Source organism: Poeciliopsis prolifica, unplaced genomic scaffold (genome assembly GCF_027474105.1).
Source record: "Poeciliopsis prolifica strain line A6 unplaced genomic scaffold, Auburn_PproV2 SCAFFOLD226, whole genome shotgun sequence".
NCBI classification, from domain to species: domain Eukaryota; kingdom Metazoa; phylum Chordata; class Actinopteri; order Cyprinodontiformes; family Poeciliidae; genus Poeciliopsis; species Poeciliopsis prolifica.
Window position 1 is genome coordinate 106832 of NW_026562601.1, and position 22363 is coordinate 129194.

Here is a 22363-nt window from a genome sequence, read left to right on the forward strand (position 1 = left end):
GTTGAGAGTTTCATCTCTTCTGCTGTCATCAGAACCAGGGACCTCAAAAGGCTCAACAGCCTGATAAAGAAGGCTGGTTCTGTTCTGGTTCTGGTTCTGTTCTGTTCTAGTTCTGGTTCTGGTTCTGGTTCTGTTCTGTTCTGTTCTGTTCTGTTCTGGTTCTGTTCTGGTTCTGGTTCTGTTCTGTTCTAGTTCTGGTTCTGGTTCTGGTTCTGTTCTGTTCTGGTTCTGGTTCTGTTCTGTTCTGTTCTGTTCTGGTTCTCGTTCTGGTTCTGGTTCTGTTCTGTTCTGTTCTGTTCTGGTTCTGTTCTGGTTCTGGTTCTGTTCTGGTTCTGTTCTGTTCTGTTCTGGTTCTGTTCTGGTTCTGGTTCTGGTTCTGTTCTGTTCTGTTCTGTTCTGTTCTGGTTCTGTTCTGTTCTGTTAAGGTTCTGTTAAGGTTCTGTTCTGGTTCTGTTCTGTTCTGTTAAGGTTCTGTTAAGGTTCTGTTCTGGTTCTGTTTTGTTCTGGTTCTGTTCTGGTTCTGTTCTGTTCTGGTTCTGTTCGGTTAAGGTTCTGTTCTGGTCTGTTCTGGTTCTGTTCTGTTCTGGTTCTGGTTCTGTTCTGTTAAGGTTCTGGTTCTGGTTCTGTTCTGGTTCTGGTTCTGTTCTGGTTCTGGTTCTGGTTCTGTTCTGGTTCTGTTCTGTTCTGTTCTGGTTCTGGTTCTGTTCTGGTTCTGGTTCTGGTTCTGTTCTGGTTCTGGTTCTGTTCTAGTTCTGTTCTGGTTCTGGTTCTGGTTCTGTTCTGGTTCTGTTCTGGTTCTGGTTCTGTTCTGGTTCTGTTCTGGTTCTGTTCTGGTTCTGGTTCTGGTTCTGTTCTGGTTCTGTTCTGGTTCTGGTTCTGTTCTGTTCTGTTCTGTTCTGGTTCTAGTTCTGGTTCTGTTCTGTTCTGTTCTGTTCTGGTTCTGTTTTGGTTCTGGTTCTGTTCTGGTTCTGGTTCTGGTTCTGTTCTAGTTCTGTTCTGGTTCTGGTTCTGGTTCTGTTCTGGTTCTGTTCTGGTTCTGGTTCTGTTCTGGTTCTGGTTCTGTTCTGGTTCTGTTCTGGTTCTGTTCTGGTTCTGGTTCTGGTTCTGTTCTGGGAAAGACTGTGGAACCTCTGGAGATGATATTGCAAAGAAGGATTCTTCATAAAATCAGGAAAATTATCCTGAAAATGTTCTTCACAGGATTGTCTTTAGAGAACAGTGTCTTTAGTCAGAGGCTTCTTCAGATTTCCTGGAATACAGTCCTCTACAGTAGATTATTCCTGGCAACAAAACTTTTTGAAGAACAACATTTGAATTCCTTTCAGGATCAATAAAGTATTTTTGAATCTGAATTAATTGATTTTTCAAAGTTATATTTTCACAATATCATTCATTCATTTATAGATGTCACATTTTCTAACTGAATGTTTCCGAATTAAACAAAACATTTTGCTTCCAGCTTTGTATATACCTCATAAAACATTTTTGTTAGCAAGCTAATATTTAGTTTGCAATAAAATATTTAGTTTGTAGTTAAATGTTTAACTTCAAAGTGAATCTCAGTTTGAAGCCTAATATTTAGTTTGTAAGCAATATTTTTACATCTAAATTTTGAACTGAATATTTGGTCAGCAAGCCTTAAGTTAGTTAGCCTTAAGCTAAATATTCAGCTTAAGCCTTAAGCTAAATATTCAGCTTAAGCCTTAAGCTAAATATTCAGCTTAAGCCTTAAGCTAAATATTCAGCTTAAGGCTTAGGCTAAATATTCAGCTTAAGCCTTAAGCTAAATATTCAGCTTAAGCCTTAAGCTAAATATTCAGCTTAAGCCTTAAGCTAAATATTCAGCTTAAGCCTTAAGCTAAATATTCAGCTTAAGCCTTAAGCTAAATATTCAGCTTAAGCCTTAAGCTAAATATTCAGCTTAAGCCTTAAGCTAAATATTCAGCTTAAGGCTAACTACATATTTACCTTGGACAGAAAATTGCCTTGCTAAATATTAGTTAGCCAGATGAACATTTAACCCAAATCTTTGGTTATTTAGCCTCAGGAGGGAGAAAAATATCGGTTGATTTGTCAAAGTCATATTTTCACCGTGTTATACATTTATTTATGAGAGTTTAAAACAAATATGCAATTAGTAAGCTAAGCTGCTAAGAATTCAGTGTAGAGTTAAACATTCAGTGGCAAGTTAAATATTACCTTGCTGACTACAAATTTTGTTATAAGGCAAATAGTTGGTTCAGAGCAACATATTTTGACTTTGAAAAATGAATCCCATTTCTTCCCCTTATGTTAGGCAAAAAACTCAAATGATTGCTGTTATGTTTTGACTGTGCAACTTTAGAAACGGCACACCATAAAAACACCCATAATTTAGTATTTTTCCACATCTGGTTGACTTTGCTACTGCAGTAAGAAGTCCAGATTTGAATGTTTTTTGTGCAGGATGCTGTAACCTCCAATAGTCTTTTTAAATGATGTGTCTTTGTATCTCTTTCTTTCTTTTTTGAGAGAACAATCACTTGCTTACAAAACAATTCGATTTTCCATTCAACCAAAACATTGTGTGCTTTCTCCTCCACTCTGCTGCGGATGGATGCTTGGCGTATCACACAGTAAACTCCACCTCCCCACAGCCCCTCCACCTTTAAATGAGGGAGAGAGTTTGGTTAGCAGAATCCTCCAGCTTGGTCCTCCGGGGACTAAATTTCTTGGGTAGGGTGATAAGGCTTTATAAAGCATAGAATATTGCATAGGAAACAATCGATGGATGTCAGCCTCAGATTCTGCCTTTCACTTCATATATGATTTCTGCATGTTTTTTTCAGATTTTGTAAGCCCTTCCCTTAATGTCTGGGCCCTCACTTTATGTGTTGCACTTCTGTCTGTTCTTGCTTTGCCTTCCCCTCTTTATGCTTTATTCTTTATTTTTTCCATAGAAACTCTTCTTGTCCGTTGTGACCCCCCACATTGGACAAAAAAGTTGGGTACCCAGAAGGATTGGTTGATGTTAGGCATAACTTGGTATGAGTGGCATATAGGAGGCTCTGATTGGCCAACCACAGTTTGATTGCATTTGTATAGATCAGATCTGAGCAACCAGAACGACATTAGAGAGCATAACAATTACCAAAGAGAAAAATATTCTGTCTGAAGAACATCTAACCAATGAGGTCACCCTGTCTTTTGCCAGTCAAACTTGCATTAGGACAGTTCCAGCAGATTTTTGCCAACATGCTATTGGAGAAAATAACACATTTTACTCTGAGAGTACTATTGATATGCTTGTTCTACCACCCTTTATATTGGTAGAACAATAAAGTAGGTTATATTTATAACTTTTTTGTTTAAATATTGTAACCACTGCAGTCACATGACCCTCAGTCAGTTTCACTGCATTTTTGCCATTCTGTCTGGGTACTTAGCTTTTTGTCACTAAGTGTGCAGCTCTCTCTATCAATTTGTGAAATTGAAATGGTTGTTTGGCCACAGTGCGCTGACTATAGTGTTGTTTTGCTGCACTTTAGCACTGTTTATTAGCTATAAACTATGAATTCTGGCAAATAATTCTTATTTGTTGGTCAGTTAGTATTGAAATTGTTGAAATTGACACCATTAAATGTTTTGCTACATCTTTAACTGAGTCAGTATGATCCATACAATTTACATTAGGAAAGCATTGTATTTAATGACAGTTTCCTCGATGTATTCATCAGCAACAGTGTCAATTTATAAAGTAGGATTGCCAGGGCAAAGAACCATTTCATATCAAAATGAGCTCTTGCATTTTTAGTGTTATATTGTTGGTCTTTTCTTTCTACATGCTGAAGGAATATTTCATTTTTGTATATATTTGACGGACGGTGAAGTATCTTAACTTATCTTATTTCAGTTCAATAAAGGCTTATGTGTAATAAGTACTTCAGCTAATATCGTAATAATATTCAGTTATGAAATATCTGCTATGCATTCCAATAGAATTCATAAACAGTGACTTCAGGCCTATCAACAAATCTCAGTGTAACTTTTGCACTTTGCTCCATAGTTTAGCCAGTTTGACACTAATTTGGACACGTCAAAAAGTTCTATAACAAATTGCATTCCTGCTCTGCACATATTTATCACTGCAATGGAATTGATGCAGTTTCCTCTCAAATGTTTCAGCAATCCACTCGTCAATCACTCTGTCTGAGCTGATAAAACTTCAGTTACCTTAGTCTCACTGAGGCCGAGGCACCAAACAATTGCTGGCACAATGTTTTTTTCCATCAGGCCATAATCTGAGTGAAATACTTTATCTTCCCTCATCTCCCCTAGTCCTGTGATTGTTGAAATCCCCCACTTTGCCTCACTCCGAGGGAAGGAGCGGGAGTTGGTGATCCTCAGAAGTGAGACAGGAGAGAGCTGGAAGGAGCATCAGTGTGAACACACACCAGAGGAACTCAATCGGATTCTGAATGGCATGGATGAGGGTCAGTGTCCGAAACACGCAAGAACAAAAACACAACCTATGTTGTCACAAATAACTCCCCATACATATGGGGAAAAAGAGATGGTGGTTCATTTTACAAAATCATAATTTCACCATGCTATTCATTCATTTATACATTTCACAATTTCCAAAAAACATATTTAATTGAATTAATCAGTTTACAAACTAAATAAATGGTTTGTATATATTTAATATACAAACTAAATATTACACTAATTATTTAGCCTTAATTTAAATATTCAGTTAGCATGCTAAATATTTAGTTTGAAGATAAATATTTAGCTCTTTGCTAAATGTTGACCTCTGGTGAAGTCATGGCTTCCATTAGTGAACATCTGTGAGGCCAACAAAAGGCTCATCCTCTGTTTTAAACTGAACTGTTGGACATGAAGACATGAGCAACAACAGAAGCCAATCAGTCACCAGCAGGAGTTTATGCAGAGCTTCCAAGACCCAGCTTTTATTTTGGTACTCCTGCTTATTAGCAAGTGACTTTGCAGAATAGCTCAATATTTAATTTTGTGCTAAATATTTAGGTTGAAACTAAGGAAGCTTTAAACTAAATATTTAGCTTGAAGTTAAATACACTAGAGTTTAAAACAAAATATTCAAAATATTTCATTAAAAAATAAATTTATAATCAAGAATATTTAAACACATTTAGTTCCAAAATAAATACTAGTTTAAAGTAAACATTTAGCTTGCTGACTAAATATTTAATTCAATATTTTGTTCAAAATTGTGACATTTATGAATGAATAAATGACATAGTAAATACATGACTATGAAAAATAAACCCCCATTGTTTTCTGTTATAACAGGCTAAATAATCAAAATTGTTGCTGTTATTTTTTAAGGGTTTAACTTTGCAAGCAGTATCTCATACACAGAAGTCCTGACATATGTCCTGTTTCACCTCCTGCCTTTAGAACTGGACCCACCAGAGGAGCTGGAAAGGAAACGCCTTTGCAGAATTATTACAAGAGACTTCCCCCAATATTTTGCAGTGGTGTCACGCATCAAGCAGGACAATAATTTGATTGGTCCAGAGGGAGGCATCCTAAGTAGTACTGTTGTGCCGCAAGTGCAGGCAGTTTTTTCCAGAGGGGGCTCACCAAGAAGATTAGAGTTGGACTTCAGGTAACTCATTGAGCCTGCAGTCCCACTTTGATGCCACACCACCTGCTTTCATTCCTTTTTTATTATCTTCTTTTTCAGGCACAGCCAGTGAATATAAGTGTAGTGAGAAAGATCCTTGGAAACAAGGCCTCCTTCAGTCCTATTGTCACCTTGGAGCCTCGCAGGAGAAAGTTCCATAAACCCATCACCATGACCATCCCTGTCCCCAAGAGCAACTCTGACCCAATTCTTAACGGTTTTGGAGGGGACCCGCCCACATTACGACTTCTCTGTAGCATAACTGGTCAGAAATGCTCATGTATACTTTTGCAAAACTAAGCAGTGCTTGTTGAGACCCTTTCTTACTCTAAGCAAATAATTTTGTGTCAATGTTCAGGAGGAACAACGCCTGCACAGTGGGAGGATATAACAGGGACAACACCGTTAACATTTATCAATGACTGTGTCTCCTTCACCACCAACGTTTCCGCAAGGTAAGAATGTTAAGAATTGCCTATGATAAATTATTTGTTGAGTTCTGGGTGACTGAGTTCCCACCATGTTGATTTCTGCTGCTTCTTGTTTCAAGGTTCTGGCTGATAGACTGTCAACAAGTCCAGGAATCTGTCAACTTCTCCACTCAAGTGTATCGAGAGATCATCTGCGTTCCCTACATGGCCAAGTTTGTGATCTTTGCCAAAACCCATGACCCGATCGAGGCCCGGTTACGCTGTTTTTGCATGACTGATGACAAGATTGATAAAACATTGGAACAGCAGGAGAACTTCACTGAGGTGGCTCGGAGCCGGGATGTAGAGGTGAGATGGAAGGTTGGACCCGGAATTTACCAAAGCCTCGTATTGTGGCTTCCCACAGTACGTCTTCACATTACAGACTACTGACAAAATAAATACAGTTTATTTATTTAGTTTTTATTACATATTTGCTAAGCTTTTTTTTAAAGTCTTGACACCACCAGCAACAATTTTTTTTTCTTTCACAAGTTTAAATTGACTTGTGAGAGGGTTTATAAGAAAGGAGGCCTGAAATTAATCGGTGGTCCATGGGGAACACCACAAGTCTTCCTTCACATAGGTGCCAAGGATGTAGATAAGTAAACTAAAATAAAGAGCTCCATCTTGTTATCTTTCTGTCATAATGGCATTTTTGTCAAAAGTGATTTTGGATATAAAAAATACCACCCCCTTTTTCACTGCCAAAGTTATACGAGTGCAAAATATAACGACTTTTGGCAAAAGATGACAGGCCATGTATTTTAGGAAGGTGATGATTTGGTGGGCTAATTACACTGACTCATTTTGTCAGGTACTGGAAGGGAAACCTATATATGCAGACTGTTTTGGAAACCTGGTTCCACTCACCAAAAGTGGCCAACATCATCTGTTCAGTTTCTATGCCTTTAAGGAGAACAGGCTAGCACTCTTCATCAAAGTAAGAATGGTTCCTTGCTACATTACACCAGAACATAAAGCTGTTTTTTTATGTCATTTACATGGTCTTGTACATATTACAGCATAAGTTAGTTCTGTGATCTGCCTGCTTATGTAGATCCGAGACAACACCAGGAACCATGTGGTCGACTGTCATTCATGAAGGAACCCAGGAACTACAGGTCACTTCACCAAAATGCCATATGCAACCTCAACATCACGCTTCCATCTTATAGCAAAGTAAGAACTCTACAAAAATCTTTTCTCCATCTTTGCATTCCTGTGTTAAAACTGGCATCCAATGAGCCAGTTTTAACACCTTTGACTTTTAATAATGTTGGTCTTGGTGGCAATTTTTGCTGATAATATGGCAAAGGTTAAACTAATTTGATATTCAATAGTGGTATGAAAGCACAAATGACAATGATGACTTGAATAAATGTAGAACAGAAAAATGCTGTTCATATCAACCTGGTTCTTTGTAAAAACATAAATCTTTGGTTAGATCATCAATAACTTATAAATTAATGAATAATCATCCATCCATCGTCTGCCGCTTATCCGGGTCGGGTCACGGGGGTAGCAGCTTAAGAAGGGAGGCCCAGACTTTCCTCTCCCCAGCCACTTCCTCCAGCTCCTCCGGGGGAATCCCGAGGCGTTCCCCAGCCAGCCGAGAGACATAGTCCCTCCTGCGTGTCCTGGGTCTTTCCAGGGGCCTCCTCCCGGTGGGACGTGTCCGAAACATCTCACCAGGGAGGCGTCCAGGAGGCATCCTGACCAGATGCCCGAGCCTCAACTGGCTCCTCTCCATGTGGAGGAGCAGCTGACTGACTGGGGCTCCAGTTAAAACAGCTGGGATCAACTGGCAGACTTTAATATAAATACATGAACAAACCTTTATGTAACCTTTCAAATAAAATTCTTTATTAATGTAAAATAAACAATAAGGATGTAAACAGTGACTTGTATAAAATGTTGAGTAACTATGTTAAAATTTTCGTAAACATGAGCTTATGTGTTGCAGAAATCTAATGTTTCCAATCTTTGAAGTTTATTTCTCTATGTACAAAATCAATCTACTTAAGAGCAACAATAATAATATTTCTCGTAGTAATAATAATATTATAACATTGAGAGCTTTTTACTCTCAAGTAAAAGAAAAACAGTAAAATGCAGTAAAACTTCTCATATAAGTACCAAAAAGTTACTCATATTAATGTAAGCAGTTCTACCCACTTTTGAATAGCAAAATTAATAGCCTATTTTTAACAGATTAGCATGATATATTGTTGTGGAATAGACATCATTTAGCTAACACTATCTGCATCCAAAAACATTACTATACTCACTTGGTTAGTTTGTGAAAAAATAGCTTCCAGTCCAGGGGGGCACAACAGACTCTTTCCTGACCTAAAACTAACACAATTTAAAATCAAAAATCATCAAACTGACAGTCAAACATGGTGGTGGTGTAATTGCCTGAGACTGCTTTGTTGATTCAGCAAAAGAGAATGTCCAAGAAACGGCTCAAGACCTTCAGCTTAATCAAACTTGAACAATAATCCAAACCAAACCAGCAGGTCCTCTTCTGAATGGCATCAATAAACAAAAGGAAGGTTTTGGATTGGCCTGTGTCCAATAAAATTTTTATCATAATTTAAAACTTGCTTTTGTGTTTTATATAAAATACATGTAAGTATGATTTTGAAAAACATGCCTAAGCAGAAGAAAACAGTTAAAGGTAAATGGTCTGTATGGCACTATTTGAACATATCAAGTGGCAAACAATCATTACCAGCATTATTACGTTACTGTTGCAACAGGCAACGCCATCTCCAGATATGAAGAGGAACGGTTGTGGCAGTTTTTCAGGTGTAATCCAGACTCCAGTCTTTAAACTAAGTCTTCAGTGTTTTTATTCCATCTGTCAGTTGAAGTTTGACAGATGTGACAGGCTGTTTGTTCCTACATTGAACATGCATTTCCACCTGTTTTTACTGCTCCTGTGTTTATCTGCACTCCCTTCTTCTTTCCTGCTGCTTTTTGCTTCATAAGGACTCAGATTCAGACCAAGAGCATGAGGAACAGGTAAAAGCAGCCGCTGTTTCCTCTTCCCCTTTCTTCCCAGCTGATTATCCGTTTCACTGCGTGACCATTAGCACTAAATGGGATTTTGCAACATCCTCGCTTGTTAATGACATAGTTGATAAGATTAGAATTTCTTTAAGATGCATTAATGAATGTGATGTACAGTATATGTTGAGTGTAGTTTTTGCCAAGTAGTCTTGGTGCTTTTTACACAGCCCTGGTCATCTAAGCAAACTAACTGTAAGCCATTCTATGTGTTCTCTTTCAGACCGGCAGAACCTTTGACAAATGTAAGCTATTCCTTTCATTTATTTCATCTATTCTTAAAGAAATTCTGGACACAAAACACATTTTAGACTTATTGATGTGTAATGTCTAATTTAATCTCATTAACAAAAGCAATGGTATGAGGAATATATCCAATATACATAATAACTAAAAGCATACATTAACATATCTAGCCTGCTCTCAACTATTTCCTCATAATTCAAGCTTTTTTTCCCCAGCCATCCCTCCCCATGTTGTTGTTCTGTTTCTCCTGAGGCTTAGCTACTTAACTTGCCTTTGCTTGTAGTTTCACCTTTACAGTTGTCATTAATTTAACAATTGAACCTTCAGAGTTCAAAATTGTTCATTTAAAGGACAGTTTTGACTGGAGAGAAGATATTTGTGATGGTATTTGCTCTTATGCAGGTCTACCAAAATATTCCCTCTGCAACATTTGTAAATTAGAAGAAGGATCCATGTGCATCTTTGTTTAATTGTTTTAATAAGTTCAATATAGATAGCTAAAATTTGACCCAAAACAATTTATGCATTTAATGTAGCACTTGCTGTAGCTTCTGCTGTTGTAGTAAATCAAGCAGCAGTTCTCCACCTAACCGCCTCCCAAGCCTTGCCATCCAACACTAAAACCTTCAAGTATTTAGTATAAAGCTCATGTTATACTCCAATATATATGAAGCATTCTTAATTCACAGGAGTTACATGCGCTGCATGCATGGGCACATATTGACAGATGGAGGGTTTTTCTAAACGAACCACAAGCAAAACTGTTTAACTCCATTCACTCTCTTCCATGTCCTCACCCTTTGCACTTCCCTTTGCTTTGCATGGAAATAACTTGCCTAACATCACTTTGTGTGTTTCTATGGGTGTGTATGAATGTTTATTTCTATATCATTACTGAGAACTAATTTCTTCAGTTATATTTTTGTCATTTTATTCAGAAGTTGCTAATTAATGCATTTTCTCATGGTTTTTTTAAACATTGTTGAATATTTTCAAATTCCTAAAGGACCAAACATGTTTTAAGAATATATTGGTGCAGTTTATAGCCATTTTTAAAATGGTTTATAAATTGACATTGACATTTTAAATTGTTATCAGTAGCATTTCACTGGCTTTCTTCAGCAAGTCAATTGTTGTTTTCTTTTTTAAAAGCAATTTTGTCATCATTACATGACATATGTCCTACTTCTGAGCAATCTTGAGATCCCTCAGCGTCCTTATGTCTTGCGTTGTCCTTTTCTATGCTGTATATATTGATTTCCTTATACTTGTCATATTTTGTTTTGCTTAATGGTTTGGTCTTGCGAGTGTGGGTGCGAGAGCTTAAGCAAGTTATTTCCTGCTATCTTTTCTCATTGTTTTTTGTTTTTTTATTGGAATTAACTCAATCATAATTTCCTGAAACATGAGAAAGTATAAACCTAATTCCTACCGTAGAACCCATTGTGAATATAATGTCCTATGATCCCTGTACCCTGTTCCAATCTTATCCTGACCACCTTCTCCAATGTTTGTCTCCTTTCATTTGAATTTTTGCTTTTCTTTACTCCTTACTTGTTCTTCTTCCAAATGGAAGATGAAGAGACGGAGACTTCAGTCCTGAAATCTGAGCTGATTCGAGAACCAGACCTTCTGTCCGACGTGTCAGAGATGAAACAGGATTTGATCAAAATGACTGCCATCTTGACCGCAGACTCGACAGAGAAATCCCCTTCCTTAGGAAGGTGTGGTCTAGAGAAGGGGACAGAGGAGGTTTCTGGAGAACCTTTAGAAATAATGGAAAAGGACCTGGAGAAAGTCAAGGAGGACCTTGAGAAAGTCAGTGAGATACTGAGAAGTGGAACATATGAGGATGAGGTGGTAGAGGCGGCAGCTAGCGCAACTAAAATTGCTGAAGAGTGGGTACTCCTCTCAGACTCTGAAATAGAAGAGGCAAAAAACATGGCTGCCCTAGGAGTTCAGGAGCCCATCTTGCGTGACAGTAAGGCTAAGAGAGGGGCTCCCAGACCAAAAGCCATCAAGAGCAGTGGTGACCTTAAAGAATACCTCCTGGATGCACCAGTGAGTGCCAAAGTAAAGACTAAAAAAGAGATAGGTGTCCAAGAAAAATTCACTGATGTACTACGGAAAAATGCAAAACCTTCTGTTCAAGTCAAATCCCATGAAAGAAACATAACTGGTGATGTTAACAAATCAGTTAGAAGGAAGGGAAAAGATCATGAGCAGGCAGAGGGATCAACAGAAGCAGGAGCTCTTCTTAGCATACCAACAGCTCCTACTCCTGCATCACCCGTGTCCCCAGTGATCGAAGAAACCCCTATAGGGTCAATAAAGGACAAAGTCAAAGCCTTACAACAAAAAGTTGAGGCTGAACAAAAGAGCAAAAAAGCCACTGGAAGCAAACCCTCACATTTGCCTGTTGCACGTAAATCATCAAAAGCCAAAGAATCATCTAAATCCAAACTTCCTAAGTCCCCAAAAGCTGAATCGGAAAAGCTTGAGGAAACAATGTCAGTTAAAGAACTGATGCAAGCATTCCAAACAGGACAGGATCCTTCAAAGAGAAAGTCGGGGTTATTTGAGGTTAAAACAGCTGCAACAAGATCAGAGAAAGCCACACCATCTCAATCTGTTCAGTCAAAATCTATGATGAAAGCAATGACCTCACATGCCTCACAAGGTCAAGAAGTATTGTTGGATCCCAAAAATGCCAAAAAACAGACTACTTTGCAGGAAAAATATATAGAAATCAAATTTAGCACTCACTCAGAACCATCTGAAACACTAGACTTTGGAAATGGTGGCATTGACAATAGCTCTGAGAACTGTAAACATGAGGGTGTGGTCAAATCACTAAGTGGCAGTTATGGAGATCACCTTAACTCAGAAGACAGTTACAAACATGAAGGGTTGACTAGTTCAGGCAGAACCCCTGAGAGTCTGTATGGACTGCAGTCAACTACAACATTGTCAACAACTTCCACAAAAGTTAAAGACCTTACAGACAAGGACAAGTCTGGAGACTCTGGTCACCAGGTATCAACAGAATTGACACTCCGTGTCTCTTCCAGCGAGGGCAGATGACACACAACAAGTGAGTCAATGTCTCTTACGAGGGCTGAATCTAAGCCAACTAGACCTCAAAATCTTATTAAGAGAGTTTCAGAAACGGTAGAAACATTTCTTAGTGATGACAATAGCCCTGATGATCAGATAACATTGCCATTAATTGGTTCTCCAGTGTCTAGATCCCCATGTAAATATGATGAAAGCTTTGACCTACCTTTAAAGCAAGAATTGGATGCCCTCAGTCCATTAGCTGATGACTCTTTGACAATAAGCCATAGAGACTCTTTAGAAGGTAGTCCTCTGATTGAAGAAAATTCGTCACATAAATCCCCAGACTCTATTGAGCCCAGTCCAACCACAGAATCATCCCCTTGTGATTCCCTGGAGAGCAGTCCTGTACAGCAAAAAAGCCACTCATCATTCCCACCGGTACACAATGCTAAGTCGCCGTCTACCTACACATCACACTCTAAGGCCAAAGACCTCCCCCAAGATGCTTTTCATGGTAGGCTGCTTGGAGACCCTGAAAATACTGCTGATGATGACAGTTGTGAGCAGACATCTCAGATGACAAGTTCGGGTAAGAGTCTCCTCTCCCCTGATACACCTAGTTCTGAAGAGGTAAGTTATGAGGTAAACCCCAGACTCCTTGATAATGCATTTCTTTGCATTTCATTCAAACCGGCTGCTATCCCTGAAGACCCAGCAGAGGATGATGCAACATACAACTATGAAGCTAAGAAAGAAATCACTCCAGAGGAGGAAATGTTTAAGATGGCTGCCAAAATAAAAACATTTAATCAAATGGAACAAGACCCAAAGAGCAACAGGAGGTTTAGCAAAGACTTGTTTTTCTCAGGAAATGACAAGACAGGGATAACAGTTGTGAAACATTAAAGCCCAGCACTGAAAAGTTTTTGCAAATTGAATGTCGACTCAATAGACACACAGAAGATTCAAAATTAGCTAATTTTATTGGTCCAGATATTAAAGTACAACCTCCCTCTCCTTTTTCAGCAGGTGTGCATGATGGAACCCAGAGCAAAGAGGTCAAGAATACATCAGCCACTGTCACTTCAGAGGGATCTCATTCTGTCTCAGACCAGCATCAAAATCCAATCTGAAAACCTCATGGGATGAAGTCCCATCGTTTACTGAAGCTGTTAACCATGTTTGTAACACAACATCAGCAACTTCAAGTGTTGAAAACAGGACAGATGAACAAAAAACAGGAGAGTTTGAAAAGGTCAAGTGATAATGTAGATAATACAGGTCATATGTTAGATGTTAGCAAAGTACAGACAGGAATGCAAAAACCAAATTGCAATGTAACAGATGAGGTGAAAGAGGATAGATGGGGTCATGCAGGAGCACCGAAAGCTGAGCTTTGTCCTGGAGTTGCTACAAGTCAAACAAAATATGAAGTCTTATCTACAATGATGGTGAAGAAGAGAATGAGACATCAAATCTTCCTAGAACTGAATCAAAAGGAGTAACTGCAAGAGTGGAGACTGAACCATGGTCTGCCATGCGAGAAGATGATGTCACTTTTGCAGCACGTGTAAAAGATGAAGAACAGAAGATCCTGAATCTGGTGATGGACCGTCAGTCTGTGCAAGCAACTCCAGACACCACACCTGGTAGAACACCAACAGAAGAGAGTCCTACCAGTGAGCCCAACCCTTTTCTTTTCCAGGAAGGGAAGCTCTTTGAAATGACACGGAGTGGTGCGATTGATATGACAAAGAGAAGCTATGAAGAGGAGGGGGGTGGCTTTGCTTTTTTCAGATAGGTGACCAGTTTTTAGAGGAGCCTAACGTAAATGAATCCAGGCAAGAAAATAGATCAGCTGGAGAATCAGCAATAGGTCTCAATTTAACATTGGAGCTTGACATTGGGGAAGATGCAATATTAAAAGATATTACTGATTCGCAGCTTCAGTCCCCATCGGAGGGAGATCAGTTAGGCTGTAAAGCTGATACGTCCAAATCTAAAATCCCCAAAATGGGCATTTCAGCTTCTGCTAAAACTTCAAAGAAAGATCTGGTATGCCGAACCTTTTGAGACGAAAACTGAAAACAACAAAGTGAAGGATCATTAGATTTAGAAACAACTGAACAACCAATAACAAATGTACAGACTGCAGAAACTACTGTAACTAGATCGGTTTACTCTGAGCAAGGCCAAGAGTCCTCTGATTCCTCCCCAGAAGAAACAAAGTCAGTGGTAGAAGCCCACAAAACAACAGGCAAGCAGCCACTTAAAGGTGCTTCCCAAAATGGTAAGATACAAAGCACAGCCAAAGCACAAGCTAGGTCTGTTCCTCAAAGTCGAGCAAAATCTATAATTCCCTCACCCTCTCATGTCGCCCTCCTAACAGCTTTTAAAAAAGAGACCTACTTTATTTCAGACTCTAAATCCAGGATACCTATCAAGACTAGCTCTGCCAAACCTGATTCTCATGCCAAACGTATGGAATCTGATCAAGAGAAAAGCTTAAAGTTTCTGTAAAAAAGGGTACTAGGAGAAAATCTGAGACAGATGCAGGTCCCTTCTGATTTTAAAACTAAGACAATCTTCTAAAGCCAAAAGCTTCTGTGAGGGGGAGTCTACGAGATCACCTATTAAAAAGGTGCAGGATAGTCCTGTGAGCGTTGAGTCTGTAAGATCTAAAGGTTTTCAGTCCAGGTTGCCAGTCCGTGGCAAAACTACTCACTCATGTCATTCAAACACTAAACCAAAAAGCAAACCACAGAAACAGTCTATTGAGTTCTTTGAAGAGATCAGTGATGAAGCAGCAAAAGTCGTGGCAAGGTTGGCACAGGCTGAGACAGATAAAGATGAAGAAGCTGTGACTGCTCTCTCAGATGATGAGATAAGTCTTATTGATCCATCCATTATTGAAAGAGAACCCTTCCCAGATCTGCAGTTCCCACCCTCAGGAGACGTCTTTCCCATTAGACCACTGTGGGACCCTGTTGAGACACAGATGCAGCGAATTCCAGATGATAAAGTCCAAAGTCAAGGTATCCCCAGTTATAGGGGCTATTCTCTATCTCTTCTACGTCATTAGTGCTCTAGCTGTAAAGGTGCTGCCTCTCTGTCTCTTGTAGTTTTGTCCCCTTGTACCTGAAGATCCTTGTTGCTGTGTTACTGGAGATCTTTTGTCGATGTATTGCAATCTCTCTTTCCTTCTATGTATTTTGAACATCTCAAGACTGATCTAAAGGCTTTATAAAGCCACTGAAACATATTTCACTTACTCATTAGAAAATTGGAAACAAAAATTAGGTTAAGTTTTGGGAAAAAAAAGGATTTCTATGAAGTGCTTAGGAAGCCAAACTGGTAACTGGAATTATAAAAAGAAAGCCAGTGAATTCTTTTCAGATCATGTTTGTGAATGTAATTTATCTTATGACTTTGATCATTTATGAATGTCTGGTGCTGTTTGCAGTAGATCCACAGGATGAAGCAGAAAGAAATGAGCAACGGTTGGCCATTATAGCTGATCACCTGGGCTTCAGTTGGACGGGTGAGTCACACTATATAGCAAACGTCAAGCTAAAATTTTGAAAATGTGTACTTTCTTATTAAAACAAAATCTGGATGTTTTGTTCTTGGAGCCACAGAATGAATTTAACTTGTCTTCTTCCCTGTCAACAGAGTTGGCACGAGAATTGGACTTCAGTGAGGAGAAGATCAACATGATAAGAACTGAAAACCCAAATTCTCTGCAAGATCAAAGCCATGCCCTTCTGAACCTTTGGACTGTGACAGAAGGACATCGTGCCTCAGGTCAATATTTCCAACAGAGCTGAAACCAGATGAACTGTATAAGAAGGCACTTTGTCATTGTTTTGTTTGCTAAAATTCTAGCCCTAACCCTAAAATTTACATATAGTTACTTGATACATATAAATATAGACTTTGGTAGAATTAACTTTTTAAGTGGTCTGAATTGGGCCAAATGTTTTGGATACTCGACCACAAGTTGCTCATAACTGAATAGATGGACTTCTAGCCCATTCCTTATGGCCTTTGACATGCAGACTTTCATGTCAAGCTTAAACTTCCCCAATATCATGAGAGGTTCCTTCATGACAAAGTCTATTTCGTGAAGTGCAATAATGTAATTGAACAGATAAATTTGGACTACTCTTGGGGTTTCGTGAAATCGGACCAATAGATGCACCGGATTGTAAGAGGTTCAAAGTCCATATATACCATATATATATATAAAAATTCCCTTCTCACCCACCGCGGGTGGTTCTTATCCTCTGAGCTCGGGTCCTCTACCAGAGGCCTGGGAGCTTGAGGGTCCTGCAGTATCTTGGCTGTGCCAAGGACTGCACATTTCTGGACTGAGATGTCTGATGTTGTTCCTGGATCTGTTGTAGCCACTGCTCCAGTTTGGGGGTTACTGCCCCGAGGGCCCCGATGACCACAGGCACCACTGTGGTCTTCACCTTCCAGGCCCTCTCCAGTTCTTCCCTGAGGCTCTGGTATTTCTCCAGTTTCTCGTGCTCCTTTTTCCTGATGTTGCAATCTCTTAGTATTGCTACATCTACCACAACGGCTTTCCTCTGTTGTTTATCCACCACGACAATGTCTGGTTGGTTCGCCATTACCATTTTGTCTGTCTGGATCTGGAAGTCCCACAGGATCTTAGCTCTGGCGTTCTCCACCACCTTTGGGGTGTTTCCCACTTTGATCTCGGGGTTTCCAGTCCATATTCTGCACAGATGTTTCTGTACACTATGCCTGCCACTTGGTTATGTTGTTCCATGTACGCTTTCCCTGCCAGTATCTTGCACCCTGCTGTGATGTGCTGGACTGTCTCAGGGGCCTCCTTGCACAACCTACACCTTGGTCTTGTCTGGTGTGGTAGATCTGGGCCTCTATTGCTCTGGTGTTTAGGGCCTGTTCCTGGGCGGCCAGTATGAGGGCCTCTGTGCTGTCCTTGAGTCCAGCTTTTTCCAGCCATTGGTAGGACTTACTGATATCAGCCACTTCAGTTTGGATGTACCAAAAGTTGGTTGCTTTTGGTACATCCCATGTAGGGGCTTGTCCTCCCATGATGGTATCTCTGGCACCTCAACCTCCATTCCCTGTTGTTGGAGACATTCATTGAGCACATTGTCTGTTGAGGCTTTGTCCCTGATGTATTTATGGATCTTAGTTGTTTCGTCCTGGACAGTGGTTCTCACACTCACTAGTCCTCTGCCTCCTTCCTTGCGGCTCGTGTACGGTCTCAGGGTGCTGGATTTGGGATGGAACCCTCCATGCATTGTTAGTAGTTTTCTGGTCTTAATATCTGTGACTTTTATCTCCTCCTTTGGCCAGCTAATTATTCCAGCAGGGTATCTGGCAAGGCATAGCTGTTTATCGCACGGATTTTGTTCTTGCCATTGAGCTGGCTTCTCAGGACTTGCCTTATTCGTTGGAGGTATTTAGCTGTGGCTCCTTTCCTTGTGGCCTCATCGAGGTTGCCATTTGCTTGTGGTATACCTAGGTACTTGTAACTGTACTCTATGTCTGCTATTGTTCCTTGTGGGAGTGAGACTCCTTCTTTGCAGATGACCTTCCCCCTCTTTGTGATCAGCCGACCACACTTCTCTAGTCCGAATGACATCCCAATGTCCGTGCTGTAGATCCTGGTGGTGTGGATCAGTGAGTCGATGTCTCGCTCACTCTTGGCGTACAGCTTGATGTCATCCATGTAGAGACGGTGACTGATGTTGGCCCCATTTTGAGTCGGTATCCGTAGCCTGTCTTGTTGATGATTTGGTTGAGGGGGTTCAGGCCTATGCAGAACAGCAGTGGGACAGAGCATCTCCTTGGTATATGCCACATTTGATGGACACTTGTGGTTTGCAGTTAGTTTCAAGGGTGGTTTTCCACAGCCTCATCGAGTTTGCAATGAAGGCTCTCAGAATCATGTTGATGTTATACATCTCTAGGCATTCAATGATCCAAGTATGCGGCATTGAGTCATAGGCTTTCTTGTAATCAATCCAAGCCATGCACAGGTTGGTGTGTCGGGTTTTGCAGTCTCTGGCAACTGTGTGGTCTATGAGGAGTTGGTGTTTTGGCTCCTCTGCTATTTACGCCGATACCTTTCTGTGCCGTGCTCATGTGTTTATCCATGTGTTTGCTTATCTTGGCCGCTATAATGCCTGACATGAGCTTCCAGGTTGTGGAGAGGCAGGTTATTGGTCGGTAGTTGGGTGGGACTGGACCCTTTGATGGATCCTTCTGGATTAGGATTGTCCGCCCTTCAGTTAACCATTCAGGGTGAGTCCCACTTTGTAGCAGCTGGTTCATTTGGGCTGCCAGTCGCTCATGGAGGGCAGAGTTTCTTTAGCCAGTAGGCATGGATCATATCAGGCCCTGGTGCTGTCCAGCTTTTCATGCCTGAGACTCTTTCTTGAACATCTGTCACAGTGATGGTTACCGGGGCTTGCTCAGGGAGGTTGCTGTGGTCCTCTCGTAGAGAGATCAGCCACTGTGCATTGCTGTTGTGGGACGCCTCCCTTTCCCATATGCCTTTCCAGTATTGTTCCGTCTCCAGCCTTGGTGGGTCTGCTCCGTTGTTATTACCCTGCCATTGAGAGTACACCTTAGCTGGTTGAGTGGAGAAGAGCTGGTTAATCCTTCTAGATTCATTCTCCCTTGTGTATATCTTTAGGCGGCTGGCCAAGGCTTGGAGCCTCTGTTTGGCAGTTTCAAGTGCTTCAGGTATGGGCATCTGCCTGTACTTTCTGGGTACTGGTCTTTTCATTGTACCCTTGTGGAACTCTGACAGTTGGCTCACTTCCCTCCTTGTTACCTTGATTTTAGCCTCTAACCGTCTTTTCCATGGTGGGTATTGGGTCTCATGGTTGCTCTTATAGCCAAGTATCTCAAGGATCACTGATGCTTAGTTGTAGATCAGCTCATTGGTTTCTGTCATGGTGTTGGTAGGGATCGTTCTCAATGCTGCATTCACATTCTCAATGAGACTTTCTGATGGTACTTCACTCAGCCGTTGTAATTGGCGCTGAGGAGGTCTGGTTGTCATTCGGATCATGATTCTCTCTCTCAGGTCAGCAGCTGTCTCATTCAGCTCTGATTCATTCATTGGGGCCGTGCATCCCCTGTCTGGGTGGGGACTTGTTCTTAAGTCCCCACAGTTCTGACATCCAGGTTCCTCCTTTTTGCCGTAGCATTTGTGTTGTATCTCGTCAATCTCAAGTTGTGACAGCAATTGTCATTTGCAGATGTTGGAACACTGAGCTACTAGTTGTTTAGCACTTAGTGTTGACTGGGGATGTCGAAGTAACCATTCCTTCCCCAGTCTTTGCATGTAACCTCTCTATTTAGGGTTACTTGAGTAGTAGCATTCCAACAGATCCAAGTTTTCACCTCTCGCCCATTTACGTCTTGTTCCAGTAGCCTATTTGTAAAAGAGTGATGACTTATGTATTGAGCTATCCAATCAGCCTATATATATATATATATATATATATATATATATATGTATATATATATATATATATATATATATATATATATATATATATATATATAACCAGGTTGAAAGTTTATTTTGCCTAACAGCATTGCACTGAGAAGCATGATGCATCCTCAGGCCTTCAAATTTGCATAATTTTGAACCTTAAGTGTAATATTTTAACAGTCAAAACTAAGGACCTGAAATTTCATTCAAACTATTTAGTAATGCAATGAAAGGCTTATGGAGAAAGGAATGGAGGAGAACCATTCCAAAAAAACACTGTGGCGGTTGGCAGTCCTGGATTGCACCCCCGACATTCTGGTCATAATTTTCTTACAGACTTGTTGACTCTTCATAGCAAAAGCATGAGCAGAGGGAACTTTGGCCAGTGTCTGCAATCCATGGACGATGTAGAAGAGTAAAAAATTAGTGGTGCTAGTAGCAGCTTCTGGATCAGCTGCAGCTGGAGGATTGATTTGTTGGACAGGCCTGTGAAGATCTAGATCTGGCTGAGACATTAGTCCTCTAATCTTGGAGATGTTCTTCAGGTGATAGAAGGCCGACTTTGTAATCGTCTTTTTGTGGCTCGCAAGGTTCAGGTCCGAGTCAATCACTACTCCCAGGTTTCGGGTCTGATCTCTAGTTTTTAGTTGTAATAATTGAAGCTGTGCATTGACTCTAGATCTATAGCTCTAGATCTATAGCTCTAGATCGTTCCTCTTTAGGTCCAAAAATAATGACTTCAGTTTTGTTTTTGTTCAGCTGGAGAAAGTTTTGGCACATCCACACATTTATCTGTTCTAAGCATTTATTCAGTGATTGGATGGGGTCAAAGGTCACCTGGTGACATCGTAATGTAGAGCTGAGTATCATCTGCATAGTTATGGTAGCTAATATTATTTCCTGTTATAACCTGAGCTAGTGGGAGAATATAAATATTAAATAAGAGGGGTCCTACGATTGAACCTTGGGGTACCCCACATGTGACCTTTGACCTCTTTGATAAGAAGTTTCCAATTGAAACAAAGAAATCCCTGTTCTTTATGTAAGATTCAAACCAGTCGAGCACCGAACCAGAGAGTCCAACCCAACTCTCCAGTCGATTCAGTAAAATGTCAAAAGCTGCACTGAGGTCCAACAGAACCAGCACTGTGGTTCTCCCACAGTCCGTATTTATATGGATATCATTGAATACTTTGACTAGGCCAGTCTCCGTGCTGTGGTGAGCACGAAAGAGTCAAAGCAGTTGGTCATCATGAGGAAACTAATTGTTTGCACACAGTTTTTTCAATAACTTTGCTGATGAAAGGGAGGTCAGAGGTCAGCCTGTAATTCTGCAGTAGTGATTTGTCCAGATTGTTCTATTTTAGCAGTGGTTTGATAACTGCTGTTTTCAAAGCCTGGGGAAAACACCTGATGTAAGCGATGAGTTACTATTTGGATCAGATCAGTAACAATAACAGGCAGGACTTTCTTCAAGAAATGTGTGGAAGGACATCCAGACAGCAGGAGCTTGAACTTAATTGACTTATAATTTCTTCTAGGATTTTATAATTAAATAGTTGAAAGTGGGTCATTTTTCCTGTATTTGTTTTGTTTAGGTACAGCAATAATTAATCCTCTGATTTTTTGAATTTTCTCTGAAAGAAGTTGGAAAGCTTGTTCCATCAGCATTAGATTGAATTCAGATGGTAACATCATGGGAGGGTTTGTGAGTCTGTCAACTGTTGCAAATAAAGCTCCAGCATTGTTTATGACATCTGCAAAAAAAAAGCCTCCCTTCCATGTTTTAGTGTTGCGTGATAGTTACATAGTCTTGATCAGCTTCAAACTCGGTTAGTCTGTTAATAAGGCATGTCCCATCTAAAGTTATCTAAACGGTGAGTTTTTGAGTATGCTGAAAGGGGGTTAGCAGGGGTCAAATTTCACCTACTCGCCATGAAAAAAAACTATTATATCTGGAAACTGCGCAACAGCTCCCGCGGTGCGGTGCGGGCGGAGGTGCTAAAAACTGCGTGAGAGCTGCTGTGGTGGCTGGCGGGAGGTGGTTGCTAGTACCCCGCGGTGGCCAATAGGCCGCAACGGCGCTTGGCTGCGAGGGCCGCACGACGCCGCTTGTGGCTTTAATTTGTATTTCTGTATTTTGTACATTTTCTTGTCGTGATCCGGAGGTAATGTCCTGTTCTGCAGAACCCGGGGGCCAGACACATTCTGGATTGAGACAGGTGTAAAGATAATATCTGGTCCCTGACCTCTGACCTCAGAGACACAGAGTGATGGATCCTCTGGAAAGTCAGGGCAGGTTGCTTAAATGTAGTGAGGTCTGCTACTGAGTACTAAGGAGAGACGTGCCGAGAT

At 40.5% G+C, this 22363-nt stretch overlaps 1 pseudogene; it reads left to right on the top strand.

Annotated features, from left to right (window-relative positions):
• Positions 1-22363, top strand: part of LOC129357064 (ankyrin-2-like) — an 81063-nt pseudogene that overhangs the window by 52164 nt on the left and 6536 nt on the right.